The sequence below is a fragment of the Muntiacus reevesi genome, chromosome 22 (genome assembly GCF_963930625.1).
Source record: "Muntiacus reevesi chromosome 22, mMunRee1.1, whole genome shotgun sequence".
NCBI classification, from domain to species: domain Eukaryota; kingdom Metazoa; phylum Chordata; class Mammalia; order Artiodactyla; family Cervidae; genus Muntiacus; species Muntiacus reevesi.
This window is the reverse complement of record NC_089270.1, coordinates 46,572,789-46,579,843: the sequence shown is the minus strand read 5'-3', so window position 1 is coordinate 46,579,843 and position 7,055 is coordinate 46,572,789.

Here is a 7,055-nt window from a genome sequence, read left to right as displayed (position 1 = left end):
GCTAATAGCAGCAGTGGTGGCATGAGCTATACCATGAAGCTGAAATGGTTCAGGCCCTGGAGTTGGAAGGGAAGGAAGAATGACTGCCCTTAGTTTGAGGATAAAACAAAGACCAACGGGAAAGCAGACTGTTCCTGACTCATAAAACCACAGAGGAACTCAAGTTTCCTGACACTTGTAGACAGGGCTCTAGCAGATATTAAGCACAGAGTGAAAACCATCTTTAACATCCGACTACAGACTTTCAGGGGTCTCCCTGGTGACCCAGTGGTAAAGAACCCACCTGTCAATGCAGGAGATGTAATACATGTGGGTTCGATCCCTGGACTGGGAAGATCCTCTGGAGGAGGGTATGGTGACCCACTCTAGTATTCTTGCCTGGGAAATCCCACGGACAGAGGAGCCTGGTGGGCCACAGTCCATAGGGCCGCAAAGAGTCGGACATGGCTGAAGCAACTTAGCATTCACATACGCATAGACTCTCATATCTGGAATGTGCTTCATCTTAAAGGTGGCCCCCTGACATGAAGCATGCAGAGACAGAATAAAGATCGCTGATTCTTCCTTGTGAAATGAATCCCACTGGCTCCCCATAGCCAAACTCTAACAGACAAATCAGAGCTCTCTATCAGTATAAGTATAACCTGGAGGCTGTATGCTCAGAGGCAGTAGAAACCATGGATGAACTTGGTGGGTGATGACAAAGGTACAGAAAAGCCTTTAGTACAGAAAGGTCCTCTAATTCTTCACCACATCTTCCAGTCCTAGTGGAAACAAAGATCACCAGCAGATTAAACAACCCTTGATGGATAAGATATTTATTGAGTTTCTCGTTATGTGCTGGAGACAGTGCTAGATCATCGAAGACAGAGCTCCTGCTCTGAAGGTGAGGCAGCCACACAGAGTGGAGGTTCTCTAGATGGGAGGGCGGGGTCTGGCAGGGCGAGGAGGCCCGCTGGACTTGGGGGGGAGGAGAGGTGGTCCAGCTTGGCTCTGAGTCAGAACTCTCCTGATTGCAAGTGACAGAAACCAAACTGAATTGCAAAGAGGGAATGTATGGTCAGGACAGCAATCCCTTGGAAGGGTAGGGGACCTCTTAGGCTTCAGAAGTGATTGGAGTCAGGGTCTAGATAGCCATCAAGACAAGGTCCGTGCACAGGCTTGTGTCTGAAAAAATTCTTCCCCCCCAACTTAGTTTATCTACTGCTCACAGGAGACCCAGGTTCAATCCCTGAGTCGGGAAGATCCCCTAGACAAGGGAATGGCAACCCACTCTCGTATTCTTGCCTGGAGAATTCCATGGACATGACTGGCGGGCTACAGCCCATGGGGTCCCAAAGAGTTGACATGACTGAATGACTTTGATTTTCACCTTCGCCTTCATTATTCATGTGTCCAGTCACTTCCTCAGGAAAGCCTCCACTCCCCCTGCTCAGCAGCCTGATTGAATCACACCCAGAAAGCCGGCTAGATTTATTCAAGCCTTTGGGGGCCAATTAGAAAAAGGTGACCCTTTTGAGGGGACAATGCCAGTGTGTGAAAAATAGGGTCTCTGGCCTCTTGGCACATACAGCTTTATACCAGGCCCTGTGGCTTGGTTAGGAGACTCCAGGTGGGGTTTCAGCAGTACAGCTTCATGCCAGGTACAAACTAGCCCATCTGCTGTGGACCCCGCAGTCCTCAGCTAGTTTGGCTGGCACTTGGAGACCCCAGTCTTTCTGTTGAGCCTCTCCTCAGAGACGGTGGCCATCCTCAGTGAGGGACGACACCACTGACCAGTCAAGCGAGAGACCGAATTGGCACTGTCTGAGAAGGAACTTGGAAAACCAAAGAAGTAAAGTGATGTGGTGCTCACACACACAAAATACAAAACCCAAACCAAAACCCTGCATTCTACTGTGTGTTCTCAGAAGACTGTTCCTTTTCTCCTTACTACTTGTCAAAATGGCAGTTTTACTTTGCTTGCATGATTACTTAAGGAATGTCTCCCCTGCAAACTTGTAAGCTCCACAAGGACAGCAGTTGGGTCTGCTTTTGCCCAACATGTGATTCCAAGGGCCCAGCAGTGTCTGGCACATGGAAAGTCCTTAATAAATAATGTTTGTTTCATGAATAAATGGATGAGCAAACGAACGAGTGTGTGTTTCTTTATTTCTCTGGGACTGGCTTTTTTTAATGAACAGGGGGCTATGGTTGCTGGTGGCTTATAAGCCCACAGAGAAGGATGCTCCTTTTTACTTCTAATTTTTAGAATTCCAGGGAAGGATGCTAGCCGGCCCACTTGAGATCGCATGTCCACTGGGAGTGGGAGCACCCTGACAGGCAATTCCTCTCCAAGCTGTTTGGTGAATGGTGGGGTGAGCAGTTCCCCAAAAGAAGAGGAGGCCCTTGCTAGCGAAAGAGGGGAAGGCTGGATAGAATCAACTCTGATGGCCCCCACACCGCTGCTGACTTGCCCTGGGCCGGTCACTTGCGTCTTTGTTTCCTCACCTGTGAAATGAGGGAATGAGCTGAGCTCACCTCTGAGATCATCCAGCCCAGTGTTCTATTCCCTTTTGTTCTGGTTCTGTTTCCTCCTGCCAAATTCTGTTCCAGTGCTACAGGTGTTAAGTGGAAAAAGATATGACTGTGGGCAGCCTCAGTCAAGGAAGGCTTAATGGAGGTGAACTTTACACTTGGGGGCAGGCAGGGGAAGGAGGGATGGCATCTCAGGGTGAGAGGCTGGCTAGGGCAGTATGTTAGGGATTGGTATTGAGTCATTTGTTTGCCAGAAGTATTTTTTTTTTTAAGAGTAAATATCTTTGTAAGGGATACCATGTTAACTCACCTATATTTTCTCCTGAATTAGCTTATCCAAGAACAGGAAGCCAGTCATCCACAAGGATCTGAGGGAATGAGACATTGGACAGGTAAGTTTTGATGATCAAAATAGATCCTAAGTATAAGCATCTCTTGCATGTATGAATTAGGCTGATCATCGTGGGGCTGATGTATATTGCTGACCCTCAAACAGCATGGTTTGAACTACACGGGTCCATTTTTATGTGGTTTTCAGTAAATATACAAAAATATACTTGTAGAACACTGTGTGCAAGATTTGTGTTGAAGTGATCAGCCTTTCTTCATGTAGCTAGGCATAAGGTGAGTGATAATATAAAATTAATAAAGTGTTAGTTGTCTTACTGTTTTATAACTTTGCTTTCAACGAATTACATTACTGTAAAGTATGCTTCTCTCTCTCATAATTGGAGACACTGCATACCAGCCTATCATCACAGGTAAATGGTTTTTAAAAAATATGTTGCAATGTTTCCAACACTGTATTATGAATATGACACTATATGCCATAGAAATTTTATAATGATTCATTCACATGAGAAGCATGTGAAGCAATGCTTCTGAGAAGGCTACTGAGAAGCAATCTAATGAATTACGGAAGCTACATGGACATGAACTTGGGCAAACTCCAGGAGACAGTGAGGGACACGGATGCCTGGTGTGTTGCAGTCCATGGGGTCACAAAGAGTCAGCCACGACTTAGCAACTGAACAACAACGGCAACAAGCTACTTTAAAGCAATCATACTGTTGCTTCTCCATTACCAATATATGAACTTATTTTTCACATTATCTCTTCCTTTTTCGATGACTAGTGTTAGTAATACATAACATTTATAGTGCTCTGTATCATATTAGACAATATTGATGTCGATACTAACAGATGACTCCTAAAGCTTAAGGTTACAGTACTGATACAGTATTGTAAATATATTTTCTCATCCTTATGATTTCCTTAATAACATTTCTTGAGCTTTCTTTATTGTAAGAATACAGTATGTTACGTATAATGTACAGATATGTTAGTCAACAGTTTATCAGTAAGGTTTCCGGTCAATAGTAGGCTATTAGTAATTAAGTATTGGGGGAGTCAAAAGTTACATGCAAACTTTTGGTGCTCCCAACCCACCCCCCTCCAATAAAGGGACAACTGTACTTTGTATGTGTGCTGGTTGGGGGTTGAGGATAGCTTTGCTCCAGGGATGAGAGTGACTCAGGGAGGCAGGGAGCAAAGAAATGTCTCCATTTCATGATGCTAAAATGCTTGAGGCTCTTATGTACACAGTTGGCCCTAAACCCTTCCCAAGTCCATGAAGTACAATAACCTGTTGGTGTCTGTCTGTTCCACTTCCAATTTTTCAAGCAACTCCTTAAGGATGTTTAAGCTAAGCTCAGTCTTTGTCAATCTTGTTCCTATTGGGGAACAGTGAGGTATGCCTTCACTCCCTAAGGATGGGTCTTGTTCTGAAAGTGGGTTTAGTCTGTCCAGAAGGGCCATCTACCAGTCACCACGATACAAGCTCCTGGCAGCTGGGAGGGAGGCTGGAAGAGGGAGAGAAGGCTTCCAAGGGGATGTGGCAAGAGGAGAATGAGTGGCACAGTCTGGAGCTGGGTTCGGTGGCAATCCTATAACATCACTGCTACTCTGGGCCCTCTCACACACCCCAACACACAGTCCTGTTGCTGCACCCAGGGCTCTGTTTAACAAGAGAATAAAATTCCATACCCTAGAACTGGGGAAACTGTGTCCCATGTTACCACTAATGATGAATGCTGAGAACACAGGACATTGCCGGGACCCCTAGAACTATACAAGGTGTGACTGCTTACAGCTTCCGCATTAGAGGTCCTGAAGTGTGTGTTGGCGGATAGGGAATTGGGTGGGTAAGCAAGCCCTTGTAAAATGCTTTACAAAGATGCAACATAGCATAGTGACTAAAAGTATAGATCCGAAGCCAGTCTGTGTCGGTGTAATTTCCTTGGTTCTGTCACTCACTAGCTGTATGACTCTGGGCAAGTTAGTTTACCCACTTATGCCTTGGTCTCCTCACCTGTAAAACGAGTTGAACAGACGTTTCTGCCTAATGAGATTGTTGGGCTTTCCAGGTGGCGCTAGTGATAAAGAATCTGGCTGTCAACATAAGAGCTGTAGGAGCCATGTGTTCAATGCCTGGGTTGGGAAGATCCCCTGGGGAAGGGCATGGCAATCCACTCCCATGGACAGAGGAGCCTGGTTAACTACAGTCCATAGGGTTGCAAAGAGTCGGACATGACTGAGCAAACACGAGCAAGCGAGCAAATGGGATTGTTGGGAAGGTTAAATGAATCCACATGAGCACTAGAATAGTACCTGGTGCCAAGTAAGTGGTATTGCAAAACTTAAGTGTTTGGCAAAATTTATATCCTTCAATCCATCGTCTGAAACTTGAAATGTTTCCCAAAGTTGAAGGTATAGGATTTGAATAGAGGCTTAGAACAGGCTGAAGTTGTGGTGATAGAGCTTAGCAGCCAGAAAAAGTGATCATGAGGATGGAAGAATGGAGAATAAAATGGAAATGGTTATAGAGCAGCAAGGCAGGGCTTACAGGATAAACCCACCAGATTGTGAGGTGGGGGGTGGAGGAGGAGGGGACTGCTGGGAGGCCTAGAGCCCAGCTGGAGCTGATGAGGACCTGGGGTTGGGGATGTGGGGAAGAAACAATTAAAGGACACAGAAGGCATGAGGCGACAGTGGGCAGGGTAGGGCTCACAGGCTGAATGTGGGTGATGCAGAAAGAGCAGTTTTGACCGCAACCCAGTTTGGAACTGGAGGTAAGCAAAATTTGTAGAGATGAAATTTATTTTTGGCATATCCTCTCCAGAGAGCCCCTCTGTGAGACACTCTCTGTGTCTGCTACATGCACACCGCCCTGAAAATGCTGCCCCTCCCCACCTGAAATTGCTCACCTCATCCTCCACTCCCCTTATCTGAATGCAGGCTCAGAAGTCAGCCTGCCTGAAGGAAAGCTAACAGAGAGGAACTCATCTCTCAATAACTAAATTACTGCTAGCCACGGACTGTCCCTAAGGTACATGGATTTTAAAAAGGAAAAACTTGTAAACTAAAATTAATTTCTCATCTAGGAATCCTTAATTTAGGGGGTGATGGGGTGGACGTAGGTAGGTTTCAGGCCTTTGACAGAGAGTCATCATTCTCAGTGATTCTTAAAGGGAGTCTGTGATTCTCAAAATGTTAAGGGCATTTGCTTTAACCTATTTTGGCTAAGGCAGTGGAACAAACTAAAATGGAAGCATTCAGATTAGTTGGAAGAACATAGTTTTCAATTCCGTTAGTGGTTTGTCTGTGTGTCAAAATTCTTTCCTGTTTCTTTTTTGGAACCATAATTTTTTGTTTTTTTTTCTTAAATGCTTGGATTCATGCTTTCTTCTTACAGACATGGCTCCCGTGGTAGCTCCGACTGGGGTTCAGGTGTGACTGTCGGGAGGTGTGGGGTGTCTGAGGCGGTGTACCCAGGTTGTAGGGGCTGGAATCTGCTCAGTCACAGGTTTTTCGACATCCTACATAGTCTTTTCTTTGTAAAACAGCAAATTCATACTTCCATAACGCGGAACCAAGGAAGTGGGCATGTCTTTTCCACAGCGTGCCTCCTCCTCTTCCCTCCCCACTTCCTGCTGCCGTCTGCAGCTCCATCCACCCTCCCGGCATGCTTTGCATGCTTCACTGTGCGTAATGAGATGCTCGGCTGCTCTGCAGCCACGACGTCTGGAGATGGATGGGGCCTCCTGTACTGCCCTGAGAGGGATGTTAAAAAGACATTGTATTCATGGCAGCGGGCTAGAAAAGGCAAGGAGAAATGAAGAGCCTCATTTCAACAACACACAGCAGCCGTTGTCCAAGTAAAATGGTTTTTCCTTCTGTCTTATCCCCTGCTTACTGGAGTAACTAAAGCTATGCTATATTTCTGAAAGTCACTCTAAAGGTCATCCATTGTTTAGATTCTATTGGAAAATTATACCTTCTGAGATTGAATTTAATGCGCCCTCATTAGGACTTGATTAGCTCAATGCGATTAAGGTGAAAACACCCAATTCAGAGAAGAACTTGTGGTAATGAATGAATACATTTTTATTCAAATATTCTGTTAAATCCCCAGACAGGTATGATTTCCATAAAATAAAAGGCTCTGGATAAAAAAGAAAGGAGTCATTTTAAGCATC